The sequence below is a fragment of the Crocodylus porosus genome, unplaced genomic scaffold (assembly GCF_001723895.1).
Source record: "Crocodylus porosus isolate Cpor-Errol unplaced genomic scaffold, CroPor_comp1, whole genome shotgun sequence".
NCBI classification, from domain to species: Eukaryota; Metazoa; Chordata; order Crocodylia; family Crocodylidae; genus Crocodylus; species Crocodylus porosus.
Genome location: NW_017728918.1, coordinates 71366532 through 71385372, shown reverse-complemented (window position 1 = coordinate 71385372; position 18841 = coordinate 71366532). Strand labels below are relative to the sequence as shown.

Below are 18841 nucleotides of genomic sequence, written 5' to 3'. Positions count from 1 at the left end.
CCCCAAGATTATTAGTTCTCTTTATAAGTGAAGCAAGAGTTTACTTTGAACTCAAAGTGCCAAAATCTCTCCAGCTGAAAATTTGAATGAACTTTATAAATTCCCCATGGAGCAGACAGATCTAAGGCGTGGTCAGTGATTCTCCAGGTGAGCTTGGCAGGTGACCCCCTCATATTACAAGTGTTCATTTATGTGATTCACGAGCACATGTGCTTTTATTTATTTATTTTTAAATGTCCCTGGACCAAAAAATTTACCCTTGCACCTGACTCTGTTGTCAGTGTTATGGCGGTTTCCTGAAGTCTTATGTATAGATCTGCAGGATAGCATATACTGAAGATGTATTCTAATGAGAGACTTTAATTAAAATTCCCTAGAAGTTTTCTCAGTGCATTAAGCAGAGGCAAATTCCTCATGCCCAAAGGTCTGCATTTTGTCACTGTATCGGGTTAGAAGAACTCTTCTAAAACTACAGTAAAATGCATTCTGATACTTTGCTTCTCTGGTTGCAGTCAAATCTCCTTAACTATGACTTCCCCCCTCCCTTTCCTCCTCTTACGTTGAGCCTTCTGGACAGCCTTACCTTCTAACAGCTTGAAGCTGTTTGGAATCCATTCTGAAAAAATCTCTGAACAGAATAGTACTCTTATCTCTGAGCAAGCTAAACTCTTACGAAGAGCTTGTCATCTAGGGATCAGCAAGCTTGAATTTCTGTCAGAAAGTTCCTTCTATAGACCAAACAAGCTTACATTTCTTTCCATCCATCCCATAACACAGCAAAGGCAGAAGCTTTTTCAGAGATTAAACTTTGTTTATTGGCAGTTGGGCACCAGTCCAAATGGGCAACACAACACACATAGGCAAGGTTTGCTGAATTCCTATGTAGCATGTGGCAAGGGTACCTTTAAAGGTTTGCTTGTGAATCTTCTTAAATTATGATGGAAGACAGATTTCCATATAAACTGTAATAGATCTACAGATATTCTATTCCAATGGTTCTCAACCTTTGTAGACTCAGACATCTCTTGCAAAATGCCAGCTCTCTTAGGTTTTACTATTTTTTCAGTAATCATACAGCAATTCTCCTGTTGCCAAGAGCTCAGACCACAGCAGGTCAGACTGTTTTCCTGTTTGAATTTGTTCCTATTTGAGATCTCTGGATTTATCAGGTGAATCACATGTACGTGTTTGCATACCTAACAGTGCTAATATTGCATGGCATCCCATGCCGCCCCAGGGTGCCTCATCACTCTGGTTGAGAATAACTGCTATCGCTGTTCAGTTTTAAATTAATAGGTTTGTCTCTGTGTTCATAAGTGTCCCCAAATGTTCATAAATCTCCTCTTTCAACCCCCATTTAAGATGGGGAGACCCCTGTATTTTGCAGAAGATTCACGGAGATTAACGGTTTTTTAAATCACTCAGTAGGTCTGTAGATCAGAACTGAAAAGAAAAGCTAGATCTCCTCATGGGTACAACTGCTTCCTTTTTGCTGAATCATCTTGATTAGCTAAATAACCTTCCTTTTTTAATATTGTGGTTTTGGGTTTTTTTGTAGAATAGTCTCTACCTTAAGAATATTATCAAAAAAGTCTCTTCTTTCCTTGTACCCAGTGAACAAAATCTTGTCTTAAATTTCTTTGGATGGTTTTGTGATAGTGGGCATGTCTACATGAGAAGCTTAATGCATAATAGACTATTTCTTCTGTTCATTAGTGCGTCATGGCAAAAACTGTGCTAATGCACACTAGTATTGATCTGTGTATTAAGCATCACAAAAAGACTGCGCACCTTTGCTACTATGCATTAGCGCTGGCTACTGTACATTTATGTATTATCTCATCTTAAAGGTACTGAACTTAATGGACAGTAGCAAAGGCATATTAATGCATGTGTAGATGTGCCCAGTGTTACTCAAATGGTGGTACAAAAGACGTTTTTGGATTTGTTTCTGATATCTGGTGTTCCTTAGCTGCGTTTTCAGCATCATGGACTTCTGCTAGTTTTGAACAACTTCCAGTTGCCTTTTCCACAGCAAATCTTTAATCTGTTTGTTTTAGGGCTAATAATGATTCCCCCCTGCCACTATTTTTTTTTTAGTTGGTGCATGTGAGAGAGGACATGGGGGCGAAAGAGAGCAAGAGATTATTTCTTACTATTTTTAAATTGATCTAGTATACTGATACAAAGATGAAAAGTCTGGATTATTAATTTAAACTGGAAAACCTTTCTTTTGCATATCTTCCATATCAGCTTTTCCATTTGAGGCATGAAAGGCCCATGCTAAAGAATTCTCCCAGTAGAAGATCTTTCTCATTGATATAATGAGAAATTGGGTTCAAACTGCACTTACACTAGTGCTCAGTTCTTTATTTAAGGGCTCTTGGTTTTCTGCGGTCCCATCATAAATAATGAATTTGATATCTCATTTGCTCATGCAAATGTTGCCTTTTTTTCTTCTAAATATTCCTTTTCATCCTGAATGGCTGCTCTCATGAGGCTCCAGGTTGTTGCTGGTTGATAGGTGAAAGGGAACGCCATGTATGGGAAGATGAGCTGCTTTTCTATGCTGCTTTTATTTTTTTTTAAATTAAATGCTGAAATAGTTCAGCAATTTCACTTTGTAGTTTTCAGTTTGAATGTTAGATTCAGATTGGTCACAAGCTAGAGATGGTCAAGCCATTACTTTTTGGGAAGAAGGACATAATTACCATGAACAACAGAAATGATTAGGGACCTGGGAGGCAAGGCTTATGAAGAAAGTCTAATACTGCTTGGGTTATTTTATTCTGGGGAAGAAAAGACTGAAGGGGGATTTGATAACGGTCTTCAAATACCTGAAGGACAATTACAGAGAGGATGGAGATGGGCTTTTCTCTGTGACCATATGAGTAGGATTAGGATCTTTGAGCTTCAGTGGGGGAAATTTAGTTTGCAGATTAGAGGAACACTTTATGCCAATGAGGGTGATTTAAGCATTGGAACAGACTAATGAAATGTGAAATCTCTATCCTTGAAAGTTTCCAAGAGCGGGGGGCTGATGTAGATGATCTTGTGAAGTCCCTTCCAGCTCAACCTTCTTATGATCCTAAGCTCCTGTACAGCATCTCTTTGTCTATGGGCTGTTTTGAGCTATGCATTTTTTTGTGCTGCCATTAATTAATACTTGCATTGTGCTGAGCCAGTTCATGTTGTTGCTGTCCTTTACCGTCTTTGTCTGAACATCTGAATAGACATTAGAATGCCTTCAAGCAATTAAGTTCTTCCAGTTGTCACCACTGACTGCATGAGGTACTTTTGGCACAGGTTTAGTCTTATTTGCATCACGTGACTTCAGAGCTATCCTTTTGAAGGTCTTGCTGATTTAGCACTGCACACGGGAGGCAAGTGAGGCATATTCAGTTCTTGCTACATTGCATTTTGAGAGTGCAAGCTTAAAAGACAGATCTACCTGCTGCCTAACATGATCTCCTACTACAGGTATCACATCTTTGGTTGCCTGATGCCAGTTGCACTTTTTTTTTGGTTGTAGAAGGGGGGCTATTTCTAGAACTGATTAGTGATCAACAGTTTCTGATTCGTTGGTGTAGTTAGTAAGTTAATGGTGGAAAGGGCAGAAACATTGTATTTTGCTGTAAAATAGGTGTGGCCCTGGCTACTTGGTTCAAGAAGGAAGCAGAAGGCAGGGCCTAGGTGTTCACCTTATAAGTTAACTAAATAAATACCTAGTTCAAGTGCAGCTCTAGTTTCTTCCCCCAGCTCCCAAACTGACTTGCCTTAGACCTAGCTTGGAACTGTCTTACTATTGTTAGTCACTGCCATCGTATTTGAGTAGGGCTTGAAATTAACTACCAGCCAGCAGGATAGGTACTTGGGTGTGATGATGATCAGTGTACCATGCATAATTAAAACAAATCTGGTGCAGTGGAAGTGAAGGCAGGCCAGTAAGTAAACAGTTTTGATTTTTTTTTATATTTACCCATAATATTGGCCCATAACTTGTAGTTGGTTAATTTAGCCTTGATTGGAAAACATTGGTGATGTTAAGGACTACAGTAGAGCGAGGTTCTTAGGTTCCAGCACTGCTACTTCTAGCAGAATTGGAGTATAATGTCTTTCAGTAAATGTGGAGATAGTGAATTTGTTTTAGCACTTCAGAACATAAGTTGTCAGACAAAGTGGCAGCATGGCAGAGGTGGAAGATGCATTGTCTGTATTATAATGAAAAGCTAGGAGGTTGAATAATAACAACAAGGTTCTTGTTTAACACATTGTGTACTTCTCTTATTCTGTATGTGATGTTCCTTGGGATTATATATAAATGCTTGATTAAATTTCTGATGTGTAGTAGAATAGTAAGTAAGCTTAATAAGTAGTAAAAGATTAAATATGTCATTTTAAAATGAATACTGTCCTTCCTAACCAAGAAACTTGTGCCATGATTTTTCCTTGGCAACTGGCTGTGATAGAAACAAATAACTGGATTTCTCAATTTCATTTCTTTGAGTTATGCTAGTCATACCCATTTGAAATAGCTCCTTTTTATATGATTCATCTTCCATTGCAAATAAAGACACATTTTGCTCTTATTAAACATGTAACTACAGCAAAATTATTGGGATTGTGTTTGTGTAACTGAGAGTGTTGTTTGGCCCATGGTTTGTAATTTGAGAAAAAAAGGGGGCTTTTTGTACACTGATTTACAGGGTGTTTGTGTTAGGTCAGAAATGGAAACCCTTGTGCTGTGGTTTTTACTAGGGTTCTCTCCCCAGAACATCTGGTGAAATCATAGTTGATCTTCCTTTTATGAATTTTTGGAGTCCTGGAATGCAAGAAAGATGATGGAAAATAGCATATTGCCATGTCCAGTGAGAAGCTAGAACTAGATGATACCAATGATGATGACAATGAATTTTCTAAGTCTAAGAGTCACCAGCACACACACAAATTCAACTCTATCATATTCCTGCTTACTTCTTCTGTTGTATAAGCACTTAGTCTTTTCTATTTCTGTGTCTATTTAGCTCCGTATCTATCATACTGTATTCTGTTTGCTAAATGTCATAGTGATGACGTCTTACAAATTGGTGTTAATTGAATTTTAAATAGGCGTTGAGTTCATAAAACTGCTGGTGGCTTGATTTCTAATCAAGCTGTCTGTTCATCTGTTTAGGTACTTGCATGGAGATCTTCACTGTCATATCTCAGAGCCTCAGGAGTGTTAATGAATGTAACCTCTGTGTAAGATTAGAAAATATCCTTGTACTGAAGAGGAACTGAGGCCTAGAGATTATTAACTGATAATGGTCATGCAAGAAGTCTGACAGATCCAGACTCAGATATCCTGAGTCCCAGCCCTTAACTAGTAGTAACTTAATCAGTAGTTTCTGGTTTTGTAGTAAATTTATTTCCAATAAAAATAGAGTTCCTGTTGCCACTGCAGAAAGTAGTTTCATATTAACCTTTTAATTTTGTGAAAATATGTAACTTAAATTTGTTGTGTTGGGAGCACAACATGGTCAATAAAAAAAAAAGGCAGAAAGATTAGTAGTAACTCCCAGCTTGCTGCAGTTTGAAGGAAATTAGGAGAAGGGTGAATAACAAAAGCAAAAAGCTGCTCCTTTTAGTATTCCACAAGTAACACAGTTTCCTTCCCCAAGAGGTGTCACTGAGCAAGACAAACTCTATCACATATGTAGGTTCCATAATTGACTCTGTAGTAAAACATTCATTAAAATTGTTGGGGTCTTTGTGCAGGTATATGGGTTTTTTCTGCATAACGTCATTGCAATAATGAGGCCTTACTGGTTAAACTGATTTTAGTTATACAGGTCAGTCCTCCCAGACACAAATATACTGAAACAAATGGTTAATTATAGTTGAAACTAGCCAACACAATAAAAAACTACATTAAGGAAAATCAGGAAAAGGCGCTCAGTGTTTTAGTGCAGTGGCAACCTCTAATACTAGTGATTTAAAATTTAAGATGGTTTAAAATAGTAATTTTGCTTTGTTTTTTAAGTATACCACTGTGGGTGGTTCATAACCCAATCGTCGGGAAATATTCTGCCACTCTGGAAGTTGACTAGCATCACTTTAAAGTAGATACCTGGATTGGTGATTAGGAAAAGAATATTAAACAATTGTAATTTAAATACTGGTGCTGCTTCATTGTAGTTATTTCCCAAAAGACACACTGGTAATTCTGCTAAATAGAGAGTTTAATAGACTTTAATAATGTGTACTTGAGAGACCATATACACAAAGGAATTGTATATAAAACATTCATTATGGTAAATTGCTACCTTTTTATTTAACTAGAAATCTGTTGAGACAAAACCATTGCACTGCGCATGGCAATGTGTTGCTTGGTGTTAATAAACCAAATTAATTATTGCCACTTTTTATTTAATTTCACCTCTTTTGATGGAAGTTACAACTATGTCACTTTTTAGCATTCAGATTAACTATTAGTAATGTTGAGAAACTGTAAATTAGCTTTTTTTTTTATTTGCTTGAAAACTTCAACTAGAGAAGACCTGCTTGCTGCTCCATAGAGTTTTCCAAATTACAAGCAGCGCATTTCTTCCCCCACCTCCCTTGGTATACCCAGCAGAGATCTCAACCAGAAGTACCATGTAAGAAAACTAAACTAACCTAGTTCAAAGGAAATCATAGTAAACAGCTCTTTATGCAGGTTTTGCATTGGATTTCAATTTAATTTCACTGTGCTGCTGCTGCTGGCTTTGCTGCAGCAAAAGAACGAAATAAGAAGCAGATGCTTTTGGTAGAATGGTAGGGCATTTATCTCTTTTAATGAGATAACATCATTAGTGCTGACAAAGTGCTGCAAATCAATACATGTAATGGACTGCTGCTATCTTTCAATAGTACACAGATTGTGGTACTTCTGAACATTAGAATCTGCTGAATCACAGGTTCAGACTTTATCGGTTTTTTCCAGTCCTTGGCTTTAATCTCGGAGAATAGGAACACACCTCAAAGATATATGTGGGTGAGGCAGAAATACGTTGATTCTATAGACATGGAAATACGGAGATTGCTTAGTAGCAGCACAGCTCTGCTGTGGTACAGAAACCTTATTTTAATTAGAAGTGGGAGGTTGCTGATGTCTATTTTAGCCTGACTCCTTCCTCCTAAAATGGCTGCATTTTTTTCTGCCCTCTGCCTGCTTCCTTTAGAGCACTGGTGTAATCTCAGCAACACAAATCATGTTAGACTGTGACACTGATGACCCTGACATTCAGCAACAAAGAACTGTGGAAGAAAGGAGAGAGAGAGGTGGCTGGTATGCAGGATGAAGAAAGGCAGCAGGAGAAGGAAAAATCTGTGGGTCAAAGCATTTTTAAACAAAATCTCTAGGTTCACATCTTCAGACATTTCAGATGCATGCAAGATGACCAAGAAGAAAATGAGGTGAATTTGTGTAGAGGTGTTAAATAGGATGGATATACATTTCCTTTATTTCTCCATTTTTCAAATGGTAAATGGTACAATTTGGGCAGTGATGGAATAAGGATATACTTAAGGTTTTTTTTCCAGAAGCTTAACAAAAATGTCAGTTAAAACCTATTAAGAAACCTGCCGTCTCCTCCCCCCACTCCAAATCATGAAATTGCTTACCAGGAAAGTGTAACCTAATCTAAACTGTGAGTGGTATGATGTATATCCTTTATTTGTCAGACAGCCTGAAGTAAGCATTTCAGCATCAGTATTGATTCCAAGAAAAAAGAAGAAAAATAAAACTGTCGGTATGTTAGAAAGAAAAGGAAAAAAACAAAACAACTTTGTCTGAATAGGTCAAGTAAAACCAATTGTGGTTCCTCTTTCTTTTTTTATCCACAGGCCCCTCTTACCCTGGGCTTCCCAACACCTGTTTGTGGTGAAAGGATATAAACAGTGTTGCAAGATTCCTCAGTGTTAACTCTTGCCTGACAGTTTAAGCTAATTGGTACAAGGTCATCCAGTTTTTCCTCTGCCCAACGTCCCCTGCCATCTCCACATTTGGTATCTTCTTTGGTGAGTGACCTCCCAGTTTTGCCATGTCATGACCTGGAAGCTCAATGTGTATCATATTTCACACATGTTTTGAATTCAAGATGCTCTGCTCTAATTTGAGCTGTGACCTCAGTGTGAATCATCCAAACACTTCAACAAACATGTGGATACAACTGCAGGCTCAGCTGTTTTATTTAGCTGCTCTTACCAAGCCCAGTGCTCAGGAATTTCAACCATTCCTGAAACGCTCTTCTATTACTGTAAGGTTAGGATTTCCCTTTTCTCCTCACTCTGAATCTATAGAGTGTGGAGACAGAATGGAACTGCTTAAAAAAGATCATTATTATATATTCTGAGTGCAGTAGATCTGTAATTTAAAATTGTCTTAGCTTTTGATGTTTTGATACTTACATGGAAGTGTCGGAACAAAATGCAGTACCTAAAGTTAACCATTAGCATTGCTCACAGTGTATGCAACTTACTAGCATAGGGGTCAGCAATGTTTTTGAGCAGAGTGCCAATAACGCCCACAATCTCAACTTGTAAGATGTTGGCATGCCAGAGGTGGACAGCAGGGGAGCCATGAGGGGCCTGATCCTTGTTGTGGCAGCGCAGCCCAGCCCCTTCTCTGCCATCTGCCCCAAGGCACACGAGCCAAGCAAAATGCCTTCATGTGTTATAGTCTGACACGTATTCTGCAGGTTGCCCACCCTTATACTAGCAGGTTCCAGGGCTGATATTGCTAGCACGTGGTACTGTTCTTGGGACTGTCAGTGATGTCTTACCGCCTGGAAAGTGTTCACAGTAGTCAACTAACGTTAACTTATTTTGATGGGACTTTTAGTATGTGATCACCACAGTAGTGGTCCTCTCCTTGCTCACCTTCTTTTCATGGGTGATCTCCCTAGCCCTATGCAGCAAGGGGAAATAGATCTTTTGGAATGCAAAACCATGTCTTCTCCATTTTTCCCACAAATATTTTACCAATTTGGAAGGCATGCATTAAGGAGATGAGAAATAATAGGACAAAGAATCATAACCCTTTCTGCTGTGCATATGTCCCATCACTATCTCCTTGCATGTTAATTTTCAGTCTTTTTTTTGTTTTTCTTTTTTAATCTTATTAGTAATTTTTGTCAAAAATTGAACCTTGGGTTTCTAATCAGCAGGTGAACATGTAATTTCTCCATTTTTTCTTCAGCTGAAACATCAAAGTCAGTCATAATGTTTCTGTAATCACTGAAGTTCTGTTTATGCAGTTAATTTGTTAATCTGATTCCCCTATGTAACACTGCTCCTCTAGAGTGGGTTTATTGGTTGCTTTATCTAAGGCAGTAAGTCATGAAGCCTTTTTGTAGTTGTTGTTTAGGAGCGTGGTTTTTGCTAAAAGTATAATAATCCTTTTAATTATGTGGACTTCAGTGACTGTCATGCATACAGGTAAACAGTGTATTTGTGCTGTCTAAGAAAAGATAGTGGCCATGTACCACTATTTTCACAGCTTCTGCCCTCCTGCAACTGCTGTCTTTGCCAACCTCTTGGTTCTGCCCTCTTCTGTCTTAAATTGTCCTTTGGCTCGTTGGCTTGTGCAAGGGAGCAGTATCATACATTTCTAATGCACCTCGTACATATGGAGAAGGCAGCCTCTGCTGTAATGACCCCAGAAGGCTGGAGGAGGCAGTGCAGCTGCCACCAGTCAGTATGATTCCATCTTTTATCAGGTTCAAACACAAAAGTTTAAAAAAGAGGACACAAGAATGAAAAGGGTGAATGTCAGGGTGAATTGGGAAGTATTTAATTCAAGAACTTACTGGGTTCTGTAGTATACTGAGACATTCTCAGTGGATGTATTGAAAGACACACTAATACTCTTAAGCACCACCAGAGAAGCTCCTATCTCATATTTTAGTACTTTAAGTGAGAAGAGGCAAGGATTTGGGATGTGTAACTACAGCAGTAACTGCATGGGGTTGGGGGGGGGGGAAGCATGTGTATGAGAAACCAGTTTGTTTTTCTTACAGTAGCCTTGCACTTTGGGGACACTGCATCTTATTCTTCAGTTAAGCTATGATCTTGCTTCCCTGTCTGTAGGTTTGAGGATAATATCTACCTTGAGATTAGAAACCTCAAATGTACTTCTTGTGATTTGAGTTCCTTCCATCAAAAATTATTTGTCTTTGAAATTTCTTTCACATTAAATACCTTTGTTTCCCTAGCTGATGTATTTATAATGGCTCCCAGGTCTACCTTTCTCAGGAACTTGGTGAGGTACTTGCCAGTGATTTAAAGTACTTGGTTTCACCTTGTGAAAACAGTCTGTAATTCCAGACAGGCATACATTTACAGAAAAGTAATTGCATGTTCTTTTTGATATCTAAGGACAGTTAATATTATGGCAGTTTTCTACTATGTTGCACATGAGTTTTGAACGTTGTGGATTGCATTTATCCTTTTTAGTGCAAGGCACTACTCTCTACTTCCTCCAGGAAACTGAGGTGTACGCTTAATTGCTTTGTGAATGATGTGAAGTCTTGGAAGGCAATCTAGCCATTGCTCATTAACTAGCTGAACCTATTAAACCTGGACAGCAAGCAGAACTGAGTCAGCCACTCTTGATTGCAGGCAGCTAATGGAGCTCTGGGAGTATGCTGTGATCGTAGAGTGGAATTGGCAGTGGACTCCCATCAACCTCCTCTGTTTGAACTTGCTGTACACTCCATTTAGACTTCTGGCACTAGGACAGATGATTTCATGGCACAGAGGAAGGATGTGGGAGTAAAGAAGAAACATTGTCTTCCTAGCTGTCTTAGCTGTGATGCAAAGTTAGAAATAAAACACAATTTTAATAGTAGAGGTAACTTTGATATTTAAACATACAAAGAGCAAAGAGACTATCTTAATAGCCACAACTCACTGTGGTTACCAAGTAGGTTTTGTATAGGTGATTCCAGTAGATATTGTTAAAACCAAGGAAAATGTCAATATAATACTACTTTACATCTTCATAATGTTTTTCATTTTAAGGAAACCAGCAGCACCGTATAGATTATACATAAGGGGATCATTTCACCTGCAACTGAAACATTATCAGTTGTGGGGAGGAAGTGAGCGATTATTAAAGGACTTCAGTAAGAAAACAAAAAAAAATCATTTAATATGAGCTGTAGGGAAATTCTGATAGCTTGAGTGAAATTGTCAAGGGTTGTCCAGGAACATTTATGTTAACTGTTATCTTATAAGAAGTGTCATAAGACCTTATTGATAACGACTTAGAGCCTTGATAGTGTTTCATCCAAAAGACAGTACAGTACCTTCGCTAGCTTGGGATAGCTACAAATTCATGCTGGTGCAGTGGTTCATAGGAATAAGTAATGCCTTTTTAAATCACGAGTGATACATATTGGAACTCAGATGTCCGTTCAGTTACATTTAGGACCTTTCCTTACTTTGCTCTTTATCCTAGCACTGTGATATGGCGGCAGGCCCATAAATATTAGCAGTCAAATGTTTTTGTTGCTGAAAGGGTGAAATTTGTGGTACAGACCCTATTGCCTGAGGAAGGAAATTACTAAAGTGCTATAAAGCCCTTGTTTTATTTATTTGTTTAATCAGTTAAGTCATTTGTTTTTATCTGTTCTCCTGATTGTTTCACTAATGTGTAGAGAGACCCATTCATTTCTGCTCTGGATTCTCACATTTGTGTTTGTGCTGCTGGCAGATTCTATCAATACCCACTATCCTGGGACAGTCAACATTTTATAAAGGCAAAGCTGTACAGTGATAGAACGCTGGCTTGCTATTCAAATGGTCTCAGACACCAAAGATGCCATTTGAAAATTACCGGATATGTTGTAGGGGGTCTGGTAATGTATTACCTTTTTGTGTAGTGTTTTTTACTATGAGCAGTCCCAGGAGTCTTCATAAACATATGAGATACGCACACACTCACTCACTCACTTACTCTCGCTCACTTTATGGGAATATTAGTCAGATATTGCAGCAAGTATGAACACTGTGGCAAAAATAAGGAGGAAACAGGCAGCTTTTTCCAGAGATGCTAGACTAAATCGTGTCCTAGTAAAAAATGTATTGGGAATCTTCAGAGTTAACATAAGGGAGCCAGAGCTTTGTTTAAGATCTTACCAGGATATGAGTAATGGTAGCCTTGAGAAATTCATGCATGTGATTTTTAGTTGCAGGTAATTTCCAAAAGGATAGCTAGTTAGTGCAAATGTTGACTTGCCTGGAAGTTTGCCATTAACTTTGGGAGTTTGAGCATTCAGCTGAAGTTGAATAAAGACTCAGCTTTTTATAACACTAGGTTTGATTACAGAACAGTCATGTCTGTGACTTATCAGGCAAAGAGCATTCAAAACAAAATGATGAACTAACCCGTATCCTAGAACCGTGGGTGTGGCAGTTCTGGTCACCACTTACAGATGATGGGCTAGATTGTCAGGTGTGGTTTAGTCACTTTATGCTGTACAGCTATTGGAGTTTGGCCACTGATGTGTCCTAGCAACCATGGTGGGATCATGTCACTCTAAGAGGATCTGCCAGTGGGATAGACCAGCATAACATCCCCACCATCCCTCACCATTCATTCTGGTTGTGGATGGAACTTCCCTGCACGTTTTCCTCCCTCAGGCTTCCATACCGTCTCTTAAGGCTATTGGCAGCTGGCAAAATTGATACCAGTGGTTACAGAAATATCCCATCATATTATCATTAGATAATCTTTATTAGCCTCCAAACTCAACTTGTAAAGAAGTTTTTCCTTATGTCCAGTTTGTCCCCAGAAGGGAAAACAAGAAACAATGTTGTTACCAACAGTACTTTAGATTAAGAACTGCAAAATGTATTAATCTAGTTTGCTTCTGCTGTTTATATGCCTTTTTAATGACAAAATTCCTGGAGGTTTTTTGGTTTTGCATCTAGATGATTTTCCCTGCTGTGATGCACGTTTTAAAATAGGTCAGATTTTCGAAGCCTTAAAGGCTTCGGGCATTTTGAAGGACACAAGACCTTGACCTCTCTAACCCTTCTAATCTGAGGTAGAACTCTAATGTTTTTGAAGAGGAGTAGAGTTAAATTGGTGTTGAATATCTTGGAATCATACCACCTAATGTGCTCTTAAGTCTTTCTTAAAATTGTTGCAGGTATCTAGTTACAAAAAGGGCTAGAAGAGATGCTGGAGGTCATCTAGTTTCAATCCCTGCCCAAGGCAGGAACAGTCTGGTCTAAACCACACCAGTCGACTAGATTTAGGGAAGGCAGGAAATTGTTTCCATACTACAGTCTTGCAGCTAGGTTTTACCACATGTTAGGTAGCTGAAGATAGGTTTATGGTAGAATTCTGAAACCTTTCATTTATTAGTAACTACAGTTGCATCCAAGTATTGCTGGTTGGGATTCCTTCAGCTTCAGTATAACATTAAAGAAGGCTTTAGAAATCATCCAGATATTTTAATAAAAGTATTTTAAAAAAACCCATGGTGATACATTTTACCCATCCAAATTGCAACTGTTTTGTTTCCGTGTTTCAGTTCGGTAATATCTGATGAGCTTTGTATGTCTTTGTATTTGTTGGAGGAGTGGAACAAAAGATGAGTTTGTATCAGTTGTCAAAACTACCAAGAACCTTGATGTGGCAAGTCCATGATGCAAGTACATGGTCTCCTGGATCCTAGCTCATGTAGCAAAATGTTGAAGCACACAGGATTTTTGCAGTTTGGGTGTTGCCCAAACTGATTTCATGGAGTGAGCAAGGAACTCTCATTTTTTAAATCAGAGATACTATATTTAGAAAACAGTTCATGAAATATATTTCCTTGGTGAGCCAGGCTGATGGTGCAGCTGGTAACATTGTTTCTCCCTCGCCTTGAAGGTAACCTTCCAGAAAGTTTAAGAAAATAGGTGTTAGGATGGAATTTAGAGCTGTACTAGCTAAATCATATTTAAATTGCATCCCATTAGCTGTGCATCAGACAAGATTGTAACTAGCACACTTGTGATTCCAGTATGAACGTGGGTGTCACATAAGCCTCTGGGGAAATGAGCACTGGCATTCTGTCTTCCATTAAACCCCCTGTATGCTAACCTGCTGTCACCCACCCCTTAACAAAACAGCAAAATAAAGTAATATAGGAGCAGATCTTTGCCTGTATGCATCTGCCACCGGTTTTTTTATTCTGTCTACTTAGTTGGTATGAACCCTTTCATGAGGAATTCTCTTCTCTCTCCCCCCCCATCTTTCTTGTAACAAATCTTAACAGGTTTACAGCATATTAGAATCCAAATAGACTGAGAAATTTTATGGGGAAAATGTATAATTTGGGATCTTAAGACTATTCAGAATCTATCCAGAGCTTTCCACTCTCATCAGGTAATCAGTAGGGATGTCTGCCTTAATGGAAGCTTTCATTCCTCTTGGCTCAAATGCAGATAGGGGCAGTAGAATTATAAAAGCAGTCAAATAAACTGAGGGGTAGGGAGGAACCCTGGAAACCTACCAGACTTTCCAAATAGCTCAGGCCATTGCTTTCAAGAATGGGACAGAATTTGAGCAAGTTTTGGTGATCAGGCTGATGAGAGAGAGAACTTAGAATGTGCTTCCATGTTTTTGCTTCTGTTCTCCTGTGCCCTCTCATTGCAGGGAAATTAAACCTATAAATGAATGTGATCTCTAATTTATGCAGTGTGTCAGCAGCAAGCCTGCTTATCTGTAATTTTGCTATCAGGAATTACAGACAAAGGAAATATTGAAACATTTTGTGCCAAACAGGGTTAATTGTCTTGGTGCATATGTGAGTGTGCATACAATCATGCATGCATTTGATTCCTAGTCATTGTTAACACTTCAGAACAAGTGAGGATATTGCAGATCCAAATCCATGATAAAAACAAGTAATGTAGTGGTTAAGTCTGTGATTACTCTACAACCCTTAGGCTATCTGGCACATCTTAAATCATTGCTTTTTCCCCTTAAATTTCCTAGTCTATTTAAGTTCCAATGTGCTGCAAGTTTGTTAGCACCTGGATTTACTGAGCTATCTTCCCAAGTTAAAAGGGCGCATGCTAGCTTGGCTTTTTCACTACAAAACCAAACACTGGCAATCCTTTTCTGGGCACTGATTGTAGTGTTAACACAGACAGGCATTGGCAATGTCAACCACGATCCCCCTTTTCACAGTGGAAAACTCCTTTATAAAGTGATCACGGTCCAGAAAATCTAGGTTTGTACCTTAAATTCTTGACCTCTAGTGCTGATTCAAGAGTCCCATTTCAGATCTAAGACTAATAAGGGCATGTGTTTTTGTTGCTTGTTGCTAATCGAAGGTCTAGCTCAGGTCTGTCCAACTTAGTAGCCAGGGTTGCTACCCCCCTCACTTCCCTTGGTGCAAGCTCCCCCTGCACTGCATGGACAGACAGCATTCTCCACTGTTACACAATACATGTGGGCTGCTACAGGATGTGAAAGTCAGAGAAATGACATGGAACCTGGATACCCCCCACTGCAGCAGCCAGAGTGATGAGGGCAGTGGCAGCTAGGGGGAGTTGGGGGGCCACAGATTAACCCCTCCTGGGATGCTAGTTGAATAGTACTTGTCTGGTTTCCTGGGCAGATTACATATAATCCAGATTTCTGATCTATTTTTCAGATCTTTTCATGTTCATTGCTATTTTATAGACACCAAATTTTAGCTAAGCATTTACCCCCTTTCCTTATCCTTTTACTAATGAGAATTTGCTATGGTATGTACATGAGAAAAGAAATTGATTATTTCAAGGCAATTTATACACTAATTTGAATGGCATACTTAAAACTTTTGCAAATTTCTACTTTTTATGATGCCTAAAGCTTCAATAGATATTGAGAAGAAGGGGGTCCTTTGTTCTGTTGTACTTTAATAGTTTTATGCTGGCTTAAACTGTTGGGTTTTTGTTTTTTTTTTTAAACAAGGCCTTTAATCCAGAAGGACAGCAGTAAATGATCTGTTAGCAAATTACCAGAAGTGAACTATGTGAATATTGTCAGTTTTTTAAGACCTGCTGAAAAGCAACTCTTCTGTTTTTTCTCCCCCATATTCTCTCTTGATTTGGCCCCAATGAAAAACTGACCTTGAATTAAAAACAGCTTGAATAGTAGGTTTTTTCATGCTACTTTTTAATCACAGGAAGATTTTTGACCCCCAAATTCTTTTTCCCTTCCTCGCACATTCCCTGTGGGAACATGTGGAGTTATTGACCAGTATTGTCAGTGTAGGCACTGCCTTAGCTTCACCTCTTCAGTCCTCATTCTATCTCTTCTTGTCTTGATTATTGGGGAAATGAAACATAGAGCATGTGCTGGTTTAACTTCTGGCCTGTCTCCTTCATCTTCAATTATGATTCATTAACCCAATGGAAAGGGCATGGGGCCTACTTCTGTACATGTCACAAAGGCACTTGCAGTAGCAATCAGGCCTGACCCATTTGAATACCTGTTTTCATAAGAGATTCTTTTTCTAGCACTTCCATAATCTCTTGGGGGTCTTAAACCCATGAAATTATTCAGACCATCTTAATTGAAATCAGAGGTTTTGGGGTTTTTTAACTTCAGTTCAAAATTCCTTATATTAGCTATTTTTGCTTCATACTCTCAAAAAATTCAAAATTTGAGGTATTGATATCTTTGGTATCCCAAATTATCATGGTTTAAAGCCATTCCTTTAGTGATGATTAGCTGCTATTATTTTCCATTCATTTCTTGATAGCAGTATTTTTTTTTTTTTTTTAGACATACTGTCATCTGATTCTTGCAGTATTTGTAAATGTGTTTCTGGAATGGTTTCCAGGGTTTTTGTGCTTTTTTTAAATTGAACTTGACCAAGTCTATTTCTAACTTCCTCTTTCTCTTAAGCGCTGCCTTTTAGAAGCTTTAGTATTTTAATATTATGCTGTAGGCATCCAGAAAGTTGAGATTAATGTCACTGTTAAACTGTCAGAGAAGAATCTTTTAGAACAAGATCAGATTTAGAGGAGTCTTCTACCTTGCATGACATAGAACCATACAGCTGGGAAGGACCTCAAGGATCATCATGCATAGATGCAATATCCTCTGTTCCAAACTATCCAAGATGGATATCTGCTAGGTACTCCTTGGAATGTCCAAGGAAGGAAATTCCTCATAGTTTGAAATATGTAGGGGAAACGTATGATAGAAGGGGCTGCTCTCCTTTTTGTTTACCTCCTGATGCGAACCAAAAAGTAGTATAGGAGAATAGGAAATGGGTTTCATGTCAGGAGATTCTGAGTTTTTTCCAGTTTTTCCACTGACTGATTATTTCTCTACACATTGTAATTTATGGAACCTCATATCATCACTCTCAGTAATATGAGAGAGATGGTCATTCATAGGTTCACAGATTCATAGGTTCATAGATGTAGGGTTGGAAGGGACCTGAGCAGATCATCAAGTCCGACCCCCTGCACTAGGCAGGAGTGAATACTGGGCTTATATGACCCCTGGTAAGTTTAAGCTCATATGACCCCAGCTAGGTAATTATCAAAGACCCCTAAGGTAGGAGCCAGTACTACTTCCCTTGGAAGCTGGTTCGAGATCCTGGCTGAAGTGCGGCACCCAGAACTGGACGCAGTACTCCAACTGTGTGGCCTGGCCAATGGCGAGATGGAAGTGGAGTTCAAGTGAGGCACAGAAATTGTCTTGCTTAATATTTGTGTGCTGGGTTTGTGGCCAGCCTAGGAATAAAACCCAATTCTTTGGTGTAAAATAGGGTGAGATGGGCATCTGTCTGGATACTTAGTGCCTGGACATGCACCATCATTACACCATTTACATCACCCTTACACTTGAGTAACAGTTCACAAACAATCTTATGCTGGCATAATTATTTCAGATTAGGTAAAAGGTCACCCTTGCAAAAACTGGGGATAAAGCTACAGTGGTGCAAGTTGCACTGGTCTAGCATCATCTCAAGAGTAGCTATTTACTCAGGGCCGACAGGCTGTATTACTTGCTTTCTTCTTATCTAGCTGTGAGGCACTGCACTAGCACCTACTGTATGCAGTTATCCTAAAAAGTGTGTTACTATGTGTAACACATGCACAACACTTGATGTTGTGTGCAGTAAAGTATGTGCCTTTGGCTGTTGTATATTATGGGGAAGGTCTCAGGGAGGGGGCTGGAAAAGGACCACTTCCATCCCCCCTCATTTATATCCAGACCACGGTCTTCAGACTCCTTAAAAAAGATCCTGTAAAGCCAATTTTAGTGACTCTGGCCAGGTGTGGAGATGCTGACTACCTCTGAATTGATTGGTCTGCATTAGTTGTTACTTGATTGGGACCCTGTAATGATGTCAGAAAAGTATTTGTTTCAGTGTTTTTGGTTGTAGCTGTGTTGGTTTAAGGACATAGGCAGGCAAGGTTCTTTGGGTAGATGTGATATCTTGTATTAGACCAACTGAGTAGTTGGGGGAAAAAAAGTTCTTAGAAAGCTTTTGGGTGCAGTCGCTCTTCTTCAGGCATAGGAAGTCTGTGCTGTTCTGAGACTCCAGGGAGAATAGCAGAGACTTCCTATGCCTGAAGAAGGGTGACTGTGCCCTCAAGCTTGGTACAGACTTTTTTCCAGCTACTCGGTCTAATAAGAGACCACATCTACTCAAAGAACCTTGCCTGCCATTTAAGTTTCAGGCCACCTGGGCTGGGTTGTCTCTCTTCTCCTGTGGCTACTGAGAACTGCACCAATGAATTAGGAGCCAGAAAACCTGCTCCCCATGAGGCTCCCCTCCTCTTCCTCTCCCCCCCGCTTATTAGAGAG

The 18841-nt window shown here is 39.1% G+C and overlaps 1 protein-coding gene across 4 annotated transcripts in view; it reads left to right on the top strand.

Moving 5' to 3' along the window:
• BACH2 (BTB domain and CNC homolog 2) overlaps positions 1-18841 on the top strand; it is a 264660-nt gene that overhangs the window by 56092 nt on the left and 189727 nt on the right. For 3 of the 4 annotated variants that reach the window (XM_019537761.1, XM_019537758.1, XM_019537760.1), the window contains exon 2: positions 7867-8040. The exons of the other annotated variant lie outside the window; for it this stretch is intronic. The gene's annotated coding sequence lies outside the window, so the exon portion shown is untranslated. The remainder of the gene's footprint in view (positions 1-7866; positions 8041-18841) is intronic. 4 annotated transcript variants of the gene reach the window in all.